We start from the raw sequence: 15,170 nt of genomic DNA on the forward strand, positions 1-15,170 counted from the left end.
GACTGGCAAAAGGAGTCAAATATATATTAGACAAAGTTGGGCTCAGTGAGGAGCCCCGTGAGACCCAACATGGTAATGAGAGTGGCTTGGATTTAAACTCCTTCAGGGCAACTGATTGAACATGATCGGTGAGAAAAGAATGAAGCAAGGCCAAGGCAGCGTCTTTGATCCCAACACTCCATAGACGGTCAATCGACAGATCATGATTGACCGTAGCAAATGCTGTTGACATATCAAGTAGAATAAGGGCTGTTCTGCCGCACATGTCTAATGTTGTCCTAATTTTCTCGGTGGACACAATTAAAGCAGCTTCAATGCTCTGGCCACTCCTAAATCCAAACTATGTGACATCTAAACGATGGTTGTTTTCAATGAAAGAGGACAGTTGTTGGTTCATGGCCTTTTCTAACATCTTAGCTGGAAAAGGGAGCCAAGAAATAAGGCGATAGCTGTTAGGGTCTAGCGGACTGAGACTCAGCTTTTTTCTTAGTGGAAGGACTTATTGGCATTTTCCACTGTTGAGGAAAGTATCCTGAACTAGATATTGCATTAAATACTTTAGTCAGATGAAAAGCAACAATGTCAGATACTTGTACCATTACAGGAGGACAAGGGTCTAAATGAGATCCCGATTTGGTGGTAAGGATGAACTGTTTTCCCTGTTCTACCATAAGGTGGGTAAATTCTTTAAATGTTTCTCTCCCTGATGTCGAGAAGAGAATGGTATTATTTCCTTCGCATGTTGCATTATTGGCAGAAAACCTATTAAATATCTCTTCAACTTTGTTCAGGAAAATATTAGCAAGAGAATTGCAGAAGGTCTGCCTGCATCCTTCTGTGTTTCCAACAGGCAGGGTGGTAAGTTTAGTAACATTGTAAAATAGTTCCTTTATGGAGTTTTTGGAGGATTCAGTTTATTTAATGGAAAAGTCTGATTTTACTTTCTGTAACAAACCTTTATACTCTGCGATACAGTGTTTAAAATATTTTTCTTTTTCCAGACTACTATAATCTTTACTCCATATGCGTTCCTGCCTACAACAGCATTGTTTTTGGGCCCGTAGTTCATCACTAAACCAAAGCTCAGATGGTTTACTTGGCTTATGCGTTCTAATTTTGGCAGTCACAAGGAGGTTTACTGCAGAATTCAACCAGTCTGAATAGCCCTGTGACAAGTGGTCTAGATCATCCTACCATTTTGACTGAGTCCCTGCTAGGAGCAGATTAAGATCTGAGGACTGAATTTTATGCCAGGCATGTGAAACTTGCCAATTATACGTGATCTTGGCTAAGGGGGCTTTACAGAGGTTTTCTATGTAAAATATGACAGCTTTATGGTCAGTCCTGGTCAGTGGAAGGATATCAGACCAAGTCATAAGGGAATTGTTTGTAAAAATGTCATCGAGGGTATGCCCAGGTGCGTGGGATCATTAACGATCTGAGTCAGGCCTAGGCAGGACATGGTATCTCCTAGTACTTCCGTATCTTTGTCTAGTTGGTCCTTCATATAAAAAAATAAAGTCACCCAGGATAGTGAAATCTGTTTTATGGGAACAAGATTCAAGAAAGGAGCTAATCACTTGTGTGTAGGTGGATCTCGGCCTGGGAGGGCTGTATACAAGTAGACCATTAAAGGAGTGTGTTTTAGTTAGTTCAGTATTAAAAGCCAACGCTTCACATTCGTTAGAGGGTGCTGGGGTAAAAATAGCAGCAAAAGAGTCACGGGGTGTAACAACTAAACCACCACCCCTATTATGAATTCTGTCTACTCTGTAGAAGGTGTAACTGGTGGGTAAAGCTGCAACCATGTCCGGCCCAGACGTAGGGTTCGCACAAATCTCAGTTACAAAAAAAATCTAACCAATGTTTATCTAAGAATTCTGCAAATTCAAATGTATTTTTCATCAAGGATCTTGCATTGATCAGGGCGCATGTTGTTTTAGAGTGCCCAGATATATTCATATCACAAGAGGTAGCCCACACCCGGTCATCAGGCCAGCTGCAACCTTGTGATTTTATGAACCTAAAACGACATTTCAAAGATATAATTTGCGGAGCATCAATAATAGGAAATGTATTGAGCTGAGGTCAATTGATGGTATTACCTTTCCCATTAAGAGCTAAAAGATCATCTCATCATTGGCGGGGAGGGCTGCTGGCCAAAACTGCTAGGGGGATGGGCAGTAGGCGTGGGCCGGGCACAGACAGCCTTGCCTTTGAAACGCCTTTGGTGTGCCAGCAGCGCGGATGCGCTGCCTAGTTCTGTAAATAGCCCGCCATGGAAGAGGGGAGTGTCTGGGGACGTCTCTTAGGTATGGTGCTTGCAACGCGCGAATGATAAAACAGGTGGGAGAACTTAAAATCAAACTGGAGTCCAACAACCCCTTTCTGTGGCCCCAGGCTTCCCTGGGGATAAAGAATACTGGTAACTAAGAACTAATGCAACAAAAAATGGGAGAAAGGATAACTCATAAAATGATTACAAAAGGGTCTGAGCCCTCGGTAATATGGCGCCCACGAGAATAGGAACAAGGCATCGCCCAAAACGGCACAGGTGTGGCAACATGGAAGGTAAAAAGTAGGTTTCAACCAACCTTGTTCGCCAACTATGCGGACACGCTGTGTAGTTCTCTAAATAGTCTGTCCACCACGGAAGGGGGGCGTGTCTGGAAGCGTGTCCTAGGTATGACACTTGCAGCGCGAGAATGAGAACGGTGGCGAGGACTTAAAAATCAAACTGGGTTCCAGTAACCTTTTTCTCTAGCCCAAGGCTCCCCTGGGGATAAAAATACGGATAACTAATAATGGGAGAAAGGATAACTCATAAATAAATTTAAAAAAGGGTCTGAGCCCTCAGTAATATGGCGCCCACCAGAAGAGGAGCCAGGCGCCTCCTAAAGTGGCACAGCTGTGCCTACAAGGGAAAGTAAAAAGTGGGCTTCAACGAACCGTGTTCTGGTCTAGGTTACTAGCAGTATTAACTTGTATTTATATAGTAATTAATACAATAGATGTTTCTGTTTCTCAGTGTTGTCATCAACATGAGATTCTATTCTTCAAATCAGTGTAGGATGAAAGATGTCTTGGACTTGCCAGGATTTAAACTTGTGACCTGCATGTCACAAATATGTTAGTAACGATGGCTTAACTCACTGAGTCATCTTACTAGCTGGAAGCCAAATGAGGTTGTGATCCTTGTACTGGGTAGGCTTTCAGAACTACAGGCTAAATTACACTTATTGTAGGAGTCCCTATAAGCCCTAACCTTATTATATGATGGATAATTTGAACCAGAGTGTTAAATTGCTGGCACAGTGATCTTTCTTTGTTGCCTGTTATAATTAGAAGTGGCGCTAGTAAATCAGATCTGACTGTTTTTGACTCTTAGGTGGTCAATAAAGTTTTACTATTGTGATGGTATGGGTCGGATTTCAGCATCTTTCACTACGGGAGGGGTATATTGTAATTTGTCTAAAAACCGCCATCAACCCTAACTCTCTTTAACCTTGTCTATTACTGTTCAGGGTAGTATAGTATTCTCAAAATCTCTGAACAGTTACCAAGAGAAGCGTAATCCACCCTCTATATGTTGTTAGTTCAGAGAGGGACCGGGTTTCGGACTGGTAGAATCCCTAATTCGGGCATGTGCAGTTAGTCCACAGGTGCATAAAAAATACCGTAATCGTTTGGCATATAGAGGTTGCAGGTGTGTGCAGTCATTATCCCCGTTAGTATAGCGGAAGAAGCAGCATGTGCCGTGAGGGTCTCCCTTAGTGCTGCGTGGGGGATGGGGATGGGGGTGGGGGCGGGGGGTGCAGCCAGGATCCCCGCCGTTTTCTTGCTACAGAGAGTAAACACAATTGCAGTCACGATCCCCTCTCGGTATGTTTAGAGGGTAAACCGCCATGTGCAGTCACGATCTCCCACTATGCCGATTTGGGGAGTAAAGAGGCATATGCAGTCATGATCTGAAGAAGAGGGCATGAGGTAGCTATAGCACTCTGACCCTTTTATTTTGCTTTTTTCTTTAATGAGTCTATTTTCTCCCAGTGGGTTTGACACATTAAGCCTCACTCAACTTGATCAATGTGTTTTGATGTTCCACATGCCAGGAGGTGCACATAAAATGTAGAGTTAGCTACAGTCGAACCCTTGAGTGAATCTATAGGGAGTCTGGTGGCTGATGGAAGCGAGATCAGTCCTTCAAGCCTATTTTCCGACATTCACTCTTCATGTATGCAGTTGGCAGTATGCACTGTAACACGCATCCGTTTGGGCTCATATGTTATGTGCATGAAAACGGATTGTGCCATAGCTCGTGTCCAATGTGAGGATATATTGCATACAGTACAAAGTGGTGAGGATTCCCTGCACTGCTGTGTAGCATCCCCTAATGGTGTACTACAGACACCCCTTTGAAGTCACACGTGTCATCTTTCTGGATGCATTATCCATTCAGCCCGTTGCCCTGCCTGAACCCAAAATAGTGCCAAAAACCTCTTCTGTTGCTTGGCAAGTCTGCCTGAAGACTTGCATTCAGGTAAGCTTATATAAATTGCTACAGGTTGGGAAGCCTACAGTATAACCTGTGTTTAATGCAAACTTGCATGCAGCGAAGCAAAAGATCAAAGACAGTTAAAATTGAACTGTTCACTTTTCTCCTTAGAAAAGGGTTAGTTGTAGCTAAAAGCTAAAATTCATGTAAAATCAACCCATTGTAAGTATGTGTATATATATATATATATATATATATATATATATATATATATATATATATATATATATATATATATATGTTTATGATTTCTCTCAATATGCATTAATTACATGACAGAAACTTGATACTCTCAGCAAAATCTTATCTAATATACAAATGCCATTCTATTTTGAATGAGCATGTTGGCATGAGCATCTAGTTGTTCTGTCACTAATCCCAAATCTTTTGTGGTTGAATTTGTTCTTTCTTCCAGAATTTGTACATTCCTTCTAATCTCATCTAGAGCCACTGTCATTTCATAGATGGGAATTAGAATGGAGAAGAACTTAGAGGTAGCTGAAAGAGCGCACCTACCCCTCGTTCATTCTAGATGATAATCATAAAAGTTTCTTAGGCAGGAACAATGCACCCTGGGTAGCAAGTTCAATCTAAAGGCAGCCAAGGATAAGCTTGTGATCTGCAAATTAAATATGCATTACCTCCTAGGGATTGGCATTTGAGAAGCAACACTACACGGGGGAAATGATATTGGAAGGGAAGTGACTTGAAAGGAATGTTCTCCACATTTAAATCACATTAACTGGGTCTAACAAAGGTGACATTTGTTTCCCGGTGTACAGAAATTTATCCTTGCTCAGTCATTGCAAGGTCTGGCATTTTGCAATTAAAAGGAAGGTTGAAGTAAGGCATGAGGTGTGTTTACCATTGATGAAGCAGTGTACATAGGAGCCCTTTTGGTCTACAGGTATTGAGGTAGTCATTTCACATTTGGAACCACTCTGACTGTCCTAAAACTCAGGGTATGGACTCTGAACAATTAGGTGGTACCCAGGTTGATTCAGAGGTCCTGGTACACCGGAAGTGGTGTTACAACAATCTCACTTTCAGTGCCCCAGATGACTACATGCAAAAGAAGAACCTCCCTTGGCCCTTTGTTTTCTCCTTCCAATTCATCCACCTACCTGACCTCGTCAGCCTCCCCGCTGTTGTGGAGCTCTTGGCCCTGTTTCAAAGCTAATCTCCTGCTGAATATTCTGCAATTTCGATTGTATCAATTCTAATTATGCATTCTCTCTCAACTCTATTAACTTCTAAATCACCCATACCATACATTTAGTGGCCAATTGATTCCTAATATTCAGTATCAATCCTCACAAAAAGCAGCATCAACAGCTTCCTGAGTCATTTGTGATGTACTGTATATACCTGGATACCTTTCACACACACACCCTTAAGCCTGTCCAAATATTTGGCTTAAGGCTTACCCTTATTTCGCTTATAAATTGAGATTTTAGTCCAGTCAGTTTTCACTGGACATAACTCCTGGGTTGTATTCAATAGTGCACATTTGTCTGATTCAACTCTCCAGCATTCCCAAGTACTCCTTTCGGGCACCGTGCTTTCGCCACCAATCTCTCTCTCACCTCACTTGGGGCTATCACTCAAAACTGATTAACATCTACCCAGTTGGGTCTGTACACTTCAAGAATGCTCTGTAATTCTTCTTGAAACTGCATTGGATTTTCCCGAATGGTGGGTATTATTTATTAATGCTCATTGTGTCAGAGTGGGTTCAGAGAAAGTGGACCAGAACTCTACCTCGGCTGCTTGGTAGTCCCTCAAGGAGAAGGATGGAAGAGAACAGACTATCATCATCAGCGTCACTTGGATGGGGACGGAGATCATCTAGAAACTGCCATGCAGTTTGTCTCAAGCTTTTGAGAATGAATGTAGGACTTTGCTGTTGCCAGTTCCTTCTCCTGGAGCAGAACACGTGCTTGCTATAGATTGATCCACAGTAGTCCCTCACTGTACCCCACCTGGCAAAGGTCCTGCAGGAGCTGCTTATTTCTGGATGCATCCCCAGATGTGCTCCCTGGCTCCATTAGCTGGCACGGGGAAAATATCCAACAAATTATTTTCCCTTCTATCCTCACTCGCTTTCTTCTCTTCCAAATCAGTGATCTGTAGGAACCTGTGCAGAGGAGGCAAATCAGTTCAAGCAAAACTCCGACCATGTTTTTTAGTTGGTTAATTTGATACACCAATTTCTCCTGAGAAGGATTCATGCTTGTGCTAGAGCTTCCTCATGTAGCTGAATAAATAGCAATACATTAAAGTTTTTCAAAAAGTGATGGGTGGAATGTTTGAATTAGTCTCAGCACCTGGTAATTATGCGGGACCGCATCCCAGTCCATTGTTATTTTGCACACCATGTCACCTCGGTTTCGACCCAGCCATATGTAAATCAGTCTTGACCCTGCTCCAGTGGGAAAAGTCCAACCTGAGCTGCCAGACCAGGTCCTCCCTGAACCAGAACACAAGCAACCCAGGACCGATTTTACCCTAGTTGGTGTTCATAAGCCAGGTTTGGCTTGGTTCTAGTGACACAGTGTGCATGAGACCCAGGTCTGGCCATATCCACTTAGGGCGACACACTAAACTATGCAAAAAGTGATAGAAGGATTGCTTTAATTAATCCCACCTACTGGTAATTACTCAAGGCTGCATCCTAGTCCATTGTTATTTTGCCACCCATGCCACCTCAGTTTGGATCCAGCCAAATGCAAATCAGTCTTGACCCTTATTCTGGGAACAGTCTAGCCCGAATCCAGGAGGACCTAGCTTAGCACTTCAGGCTGGGATGATCACATTGGAACAGAATGAAGATTGATTTCCATATGACTTGGTCCAGAATGAGGTGGCATGGTGTGAAAAATAACAATAGACTGGGATACCCCTCAAGTAATTACCAGTGGCTGAGAATAATTCACGCATTCCATCCATCACTTTTTTACATCGTTTTCTAGATAAAAAGCGTCCACTGTTCGTTGTCTATTTTTTTTTTTTTGGGGGGGGGGTCTTCTGCAGATTAGCTAATCTATGTCAGAAGTACTATGCTCCAGAAAGGACTTAATTCCGTCCTCATCAGTCCCACGTTCATTTTAGGAGTCCCTTTACAGTTACTCTACATGTTTGTGGATGTTTATCACTAACAGAGTGCTACACTCTGTGAAGCGACAGAGGTACTCCAAAAGTGGTTCTTTTTCATTACGGAGCATGGCATGGTAAATGGTTTATTAATTAATTGATATTCATACACTACATGACTTTTCGTCTACACCCCAGAGGGAAGTCTTCCTAGGGCTCCTTTCTGAGTAAATTTGTGTTAGTCTGCCTTGACTGGGTCCCTCGATTCTCCCTGCTTGTATTAGGGCTTGTCTACATGAGAGGCGGAGTTCCTCCAGTTTCACAGGGTTTAGTGGTAGTCAGAACTGCTGTCTCCCTCTCCATTCCATGACTGTTCCTCAGCACAGCTTTTTGTTTGCTTTTTTTCCTGCAGAAAACATTGTAAAGCCAAGTGTTTGTGTCTGGTGTGAAATCACTTCACAGGATGAATTATTTTCTTCACCTTTCATTGACCATAACACTTCCAGCAGGTCAGCTTGTGGTCAGAGCATTCGAGCATGTGAGCAAAAGACGGTGACCAAAGCTTTGCAAAAACTAAACATCTACGCAAATAGATGGGCATTCTACCCATTGCCACATCTTGTCACTGCTCTGCCCAAAACTCCAGGTCGCTGCATGCATTATGGTCATCTTATTTCAAGCAAAATCTACAAAATCAGAGTGGCAGTACACACTGGAAACTTGTTGACGTAGAGTTGCTTCATACTTCAAGGAAACACATTTTGAAATATTGTCTCTCTCTAAATGTTTGGGGCCAACTTTATACCTTAGTGGTCATTTGGCTGAGGCCAAACTGGCACTGTTTCTGGGTATAAGGTAGCCCATTTGGCTTTATTCACCACTCTTTTTTTTACTTGGAAAAGATATGTACATCTCTGCACAGAAATGTTCAGATCAGAGGCAGGAAATAGTGTTTGTCTTCACTGAAGGAGAAGGGAATATACTTAAGAACCGAAACAAAAATCACTTTGCTCCTGCTCCAACGTGAAATATACATGGATATATATTGCCTGGAGAGATTCTGCTTTGATTTAGCCCAAGGCATGAGTCAAGCTGTAGTGTGATCCTATGAGGATCTTGGTGATACAGAAACTACCATGGCTACGGGCCTGTCACAGGTACTCACCCCGCCAAGATCACTACAAATGAGTGGTGGGATGTTTGAATGAATAAAGTGAAGGGTAAGGGCAAATAGAAAATCAAAGTGCGTGTTACCTGTAGTCTCTGTATTCCCCCCTTTTTAGTGTCCCTGATGTGAACGTGAGGGTCCATTGACTCACACTTCAAGGAGACACATTTTCAATGTATTGCCTGTCATCAAACATTTGGGGCCAACATTAAATCTTAGTGGCCATTTGACTGCAGCCCAACTACCACTATTTCTGGATCTGAAGTAACCCATTTAGCTTTATTCACGGTTCTCCTTTTCACTTGGAAAAGATGTGTACACCTGTTCACAGAAACGTTCAGATCAGAAGCAGGAAACGGTGTTTATCTCCACGAAGGAGGAGGGAATATACTTAAGGACAGAAAAAAATGTCTTTGCTGCCGCTCCAACCTGCAGTATTTCTCCTTCTGTGGTGACAAAGTAAGCAGGAAGGGCCAAGAGCCCCCATGCCGGTGCCCCTGCCTGCACCCTGAACAGGGGCTTACCTGAAGTGTAAAATTTCTGTGAAGCTGTTGATTCAGTACTGCCACTTTCCTGGTGATACACCTGCGTGAGCATGAAACTCTTGCACACAATCAACTTTTTTCCATGACAGAGCATGAATAGAGAAGTTGATGTACAGCAGAACTGGAGCCCCAGCTTTAGTCAGAACAACAAACTATGTGAATCCACTGATCTCTAATAAAACTGACCAAGCTGAACTGCAAGTTATACACTTAGAAACCAGATGCTTGACTTGAAGAGACCACTCAAGTTGTAACCCTGTGAGCTGCATGTGAGAATGCTAATTAACAGATTTGAAAAAAATATATTTGATATTTTTCAGTTGCTAACAGTAGGCCTTTAAAATGCGCAAGACAAGTCAGTGTGCACAAGTTCCCTTTGTTTGTAGAACAGAAAAGGTTAGATTAGTAATGAATGTTTGTGTATTGATAAGAATATACATCTTAATGGGAAGCAAGGAAATTTGTTTAATTTGAACTAACAATTCTAGATTCCTAAATCTGTTGCTAACAAATGTTACGTATTCAAAAATGTCATAATATATTTCTGTATAACGTGTTGTTCAAATCATTATAAAAGGCCTTTGGTTTCTCTTTTGGTCTTTTACTTCATTTGCACGGATAGCTATTGGCCTACACTCCTATATTTCACTTGGTGATATTTTTTCTAGAGGCATTTCATTTGTGCATTTATTATATATTTGCCTATTGGCACGTTTTGCACTGTTGGTTTATTTAACTTAATAACAAACGTGTGGTCAGGGTGGGGTTCTCTCTATGAGCAGACAATGTCATCTTCTCCTGCAGGGCACTTGCTAGTTAACTGGAACATGATTTCTTTCTTTTGACAGTTTATGTGCCAAAAGCATACACATGATTTTTTGTAATGTATGAATATTTGCTAACTCTATTACTGATGTAACTTTAACTATATATACTTAATAAATCCAATGATAAAAGAAACAAGTGAGAACCTTATTCAGTACAATATTTTTAGCCTTTGCCTCTTGATCATCCCATTGATGCTATTGACATTCCATATTATGACCACTTGGACCTCTTTACGTGTGCTTGAATAATTCTCTATTTGGTATGTGAGCCACCTTTGGCACAGCACTTTGTGTGTTGTTTCCCTTTAGCTCCCTCAATGCCCCAAACTCCCTGGCTCTCCCGAGGGGACGTCTCCAACTTGATCCCCACAATTTGCACATAAAGTACTTCCCTTCGAACAGCAAATGAAAACAATCTATTCCTAATGTTGCAATCAGCGGTTGGTTTCTGTTCAGTTCCTCCTATAAGAGGTCCACCAGCACTATCCAAGTCACCCTTCTCTATTTTCTAATTTTCTCTCTTCCAGGCCACCTTACATTTTTCCTAATTTCAACTGTCTTTGTGATGTCCCCTTAATCTTATAATTCTGTCATTATTACAACTTTGTTCAGAGCATGCTATTACATTACGTTTGCCCCCAGGCATTCAATGAAGTCCGTTGTTTTGCGTGGATGCTTAAAAAATGTCTCTTGACTTCTATGTCACTACAAAGGTGTGCAGGTGGTATTGAAGAGTATGAAATATTTAACTGTCTAATTTTCCTTTTCACTTCTTAGAAAGTCTTCTTTTTCTTTGTGTGCTGGGGCCAAGGTATGGGTAGATTGAAACTCAGTTCAATCAATCAATCAATGGATTTAAAAAGCGTGGCTAATCACTCAGGGGGCAGTATCCATGCGCTGGGTGCACATGGGGCTTAATCGAACAGCCAAGTCTTCAGTGCCCTTTGGAATTTCAGAAGAGAGGAGGAGGTCTGTAGCTGGAGAGGGAGGTTGTTCCATGTCTTGGCTGCGAGGTAGGAGAAGGAGTGTCCTGTACTTCTGCTACGGTTGATGTGGGGCGTATGAGTGAGGGAGAGGGATACCTAGCAGAGATAACTGGAAGTATGGTGGAAGCTGAGGCGTTGATGTAGGCAGGTCACTGGTTGTGAAGTGCCTTGTATGCCTGGATCAACAGCTTGATGTATGGGAGTTTTCTGAGGTGGGAGGTGATAGGGGATCGACGAATGAGGTCAGGGATAAGTCTCACTGCGGCAATCTATATGGTCTGAAGTGTCTGTAGGAGGTGGGTGGAGTTTCCTACATAGAGAGCATTGCCATAGTCCAATCAGCTGGTGATAAGGGGCTGTGTGACAATGTGTCTCGTGTCCTGGGGGAGCCACTTGAAGATTCTCTGTAGCATGTGCAGAGTGAAGAAGCAGGCAGAGGAGAGCGTGATAATCTGGGACTTTATGGTCAGTTTGCTGTCCAGCATTATGCTGAGGTTTCTGGTGTGTTCCGCGGGTTTGGGTGATGTTCCTAGATCTAGGGGCCACCAGGAGGCATTCCAGAGTGTGGTGTTGTTGTGAAGGTAAGTACTTCTGTTTTGTCAGAGTTCCACTTCAAGTAATTGTCCTTGACCCACCTGGCAATGCTTATCATGCACCTGTGGAAGTTGGTTCTGGTTGTAGGGGCGTTGTTGGAGAGGGAGAGGATAAGTTGGGTGTCATCTGCGTAGAATATGTAGTTGAGTCCCTGGGATCTGACAATGTCGACCAGAGGGATCATGTAGATGTTGCAGAGGGCAGAGCTGAGGGACAATCCTTGGGGACATCGCAGATGATGTCTATGGAGGTGAATGGTGGTAGGCAGACTTTTTTTAGTTCTTCTGGTGAGGAATGATGTGATCCATTTGACTGCTTCTATATGTATTCTGACATGATGTAGTCTTGTGATTAGTATGTGGTGGGATACGTTGTTGAAAGCTGGCGAGAAGTCAAGGAGGATCAGAACGACCATGTTACCCTGGTCGAGGAGTGCTCAGATGTCATCAGTTGTGGTTATCAGAGAGGTTGCAGTGCTGTGGTTGCTGTTGTGGAATTCATACTGAGAGGTAGCAAGGAGGGGGTCCTTTTCCAGATGGTTTGTGAGTTGCCTGTTAATGGCTGTCTTCAGGACTGGAGGAGGGAGAAGAGGAGGTAGTTGTTGAGTTAGCTGAGGATCGCTGATTGCTTCTTGAGTAGTGGTTTGACCTCGGCCTGTTTCCAATCTTTGGGAAGTGGCCGTGGTTAAAGAGGTGTTGAACAGAGTGGTGAGTTCATGACTGATCCTATGGCTTCCGAGATTGAAGATGTGGTGTGAACAAGGATCCGTGGGTGCTCCTCAGGGGATGGTGCTCATGTCGATGGTGGTGTTCTGGAGAGTGAACTGGTTTTATGTGGTCAGAACTGGTGGCAGTGAGTTTCTTAATGCAGTGATAATCTTGTAGTGAAAGAAGTTGGCGAGGTTGTTGCAGAGTAATTGAGAGAGGGTTATGCTGTTTTGTATTGCAGTGGGATTAGAGTACTCTTTGACAAATATGAAGAGTTCTTTGCTGTGGTTGGGGCTGAAGTTTATCCGATCGGCTAGGGCACTCTTCTTCTCTCTCAGCATCCTGTGGTAGTGGCATAGGAAGGTTTTGAAGGTGGTCCTGTAGAAGGTGTTCTTGCTTGCAGGCCATCTTCTCTCCAGACATTTGAAGTTGTGTCTTGCTTTTCCCAGTTCTCTGGTATACCATACTGCTTGCTTGGTGGATGTTATGTGTCTGCTTGTCTTGGCGGAGGTGACACTCTTGGCACTGTTGAAATTATTGAAACTCTGGTCCAGGTGTGTGCCGGTGTCTGGGTTGTATGTGTTGAGAGTGTCGGTCCATTGGGTCTGTGTAACTTCGCTCCAGCTGCGGTGATTGGGATAGGGGGCGAGGGGTTGCATGGTGGTGGCAGTACTATGCTGGAGATGCTGTAATGGATGATGGAGTGGTCGGCCCAGCTGAGTTTGGTGACATGACTGTATTTGACTTATTTATGGTCCAGCATGTGTCCTGCGATGTGAGTGGGGTCATTGACAAGCTGTGTGAGGCCGGTGTTGTTCATGCTGTTGAGGAGGTGGGTGGTGTTGTGGTCACCGGGGTCTTTGAGGTGAAAGTTTGGGCGTTGAAGATTATGTAGTCATTTGAGTCTATGGCGAGGGGGGCGATGAAGTCGGCAATGATGTTGCAAAAATTGGGGCGTGCTCCAGGGGTTCTGTAGGCGAGGGTGCCCTTGATGGTGGATCTGCTATCAGTTTGGAGCTTGAAGTTGAGGTGTTCAAAGACTGGTTTGGAGTTGCCCTTCGTGGCAGTACACTGGATTGTTTTTTGTGGATGATTGTGAACCTTCTTCTGGGTTTGTTGATGCGCTGTGGCGCCTCCCTTAAGTAGGTCCTGGGAAGTGAGAAGGGCACTGGGTGGTGGTGGGCAGGGCTAGTGAGAGGTGGGAAAGCAAGGATGGAGGTGGGAGAGCAAGGCTGGAGCGGCAGCAGGAGAGTGTGAGTGGGGGGAAGAGTGAGCGAGGCAGCCGGAATGGGCCAAACAGTAAGAGATACAGAGGCAGTTTAGCAAGATGTAAAAAGATCATAAAGAGGCAAAAGGATAAGATAAAGGGGCAAACAGAGGAAAAGCAGCAAACAGGAGAAAAGAGGCAAACGGAGGATAAACAGGCAAAACAGATAGGATAAAGAGGCAAACACAGGATGGAGAGTAGAGGATAGAAAGAGGCAACGGCAAAAGCCAATAGTTGAAAAGAGGGAAACAGCGGCTGTCAGAAGGCAATGGGTGGCTAAGAATAGTAGCTCCTCAGGAGCCTGACAGTGACAGGGATAGCTGGGCCTGGGAACCTGCTCATATTGTACATAATGTGTTGGCTGTCTTGCTGTCTATAGTATAAGAGTCTTATGCCAATATTTCTACATCATCAGTCAGTTTATGTGGGCCGCTTGGCTCTAAGTGTTGTGAGACCTTCTGTTTAAATGATACTGAGCCCTCACTGACCCTTGTCCGACACATGGGAGAGAAATATCTCCTTTAGGCGTGTGTGTAGCCACTACCCAACTCAATTTGTGGTCGTAGTCAGAGCCCACATCACGTGCTTCTACTTGCAGTGCTTCACCCGATTCTAAGCTCTGCCCATGAAGTGGGCACTTCTTGCAGCGTCTGTCTCTTCCTTTCGTCACTCTGAGGACTCCTTCTTTCTCATGGGACTGGGCCTTCGGGTACGGCCCCTCTCCCATGCAGTGCTCAGAGCACAACGCTGCTCCACAAACCGTCTCCTGCCCTCTCCAGTCATTCCACCTGGCATTGACACGTGATTGTAAGGCGTGGTGGCCTATTCAGCTGGAGGCATAGTGGAGCTACAATGAGGAGTGACTGCACAGGCAGCCTGACATGGGCAGTGCAGGGGCCCCCGTGCACAGACCTGTCATGCAGGTCACTGCCTGATTTACAGGCAGTGATCTGCGTGACGGGTGCTCGTGCACCCGCTGCACTGTGACATTGACGACGGCTCAATGTGGAGCCGTCCGCAATGTCCTGGCCCAGCATTCCGCTGGGCCAGCTGGCAGAAACACTGTTTCCGTCTGCTGGCCCTGCGGAATGTTGTTTATACGGCCGGCACGGTCTCAAGGGGGCTGGCCGTCTGTGTTCAGACCGCCAGCATGAACACAGCGGGGATTCCCACTGTGTTCATAATGACCCCCAAAATGTTAAGTTGCTACAAAAGTGCAGTTTATGAATAACACTTTGCAGTAAGCTTTATAGTACTGCTGTAGTACTATAAAACGTTCTACAAAGTGCAGTTTGCGAATCTGGCCTTATATCTATAGTACGTTGCACATTGGGTTACTAAAACTGGACCTTGCATTCCACAACACTATCCAAGAATAAACCTTGACCTTTCGACCTTGCTGCCCCCTGAAAGTTGAAGTTTAAAAAT

The sequence above is a fragment of the Pleurodeles waltl genome, chromosome 3_1 (genome assembly GCF_031143425.1).
Source record: "Pleurodeles waltl isolate 20211129_DDA chromosome 3_1, aPleWal1.hap1.20221129, whole genome shotgun sequence".
In the NCBI taxonomy this organism is placed as follows: Eukaryota; Metazoa; Chordata; class Amphibia; order Caudata; family Salamandridae; genus Pleurodeles; species Pleurodeles waltl.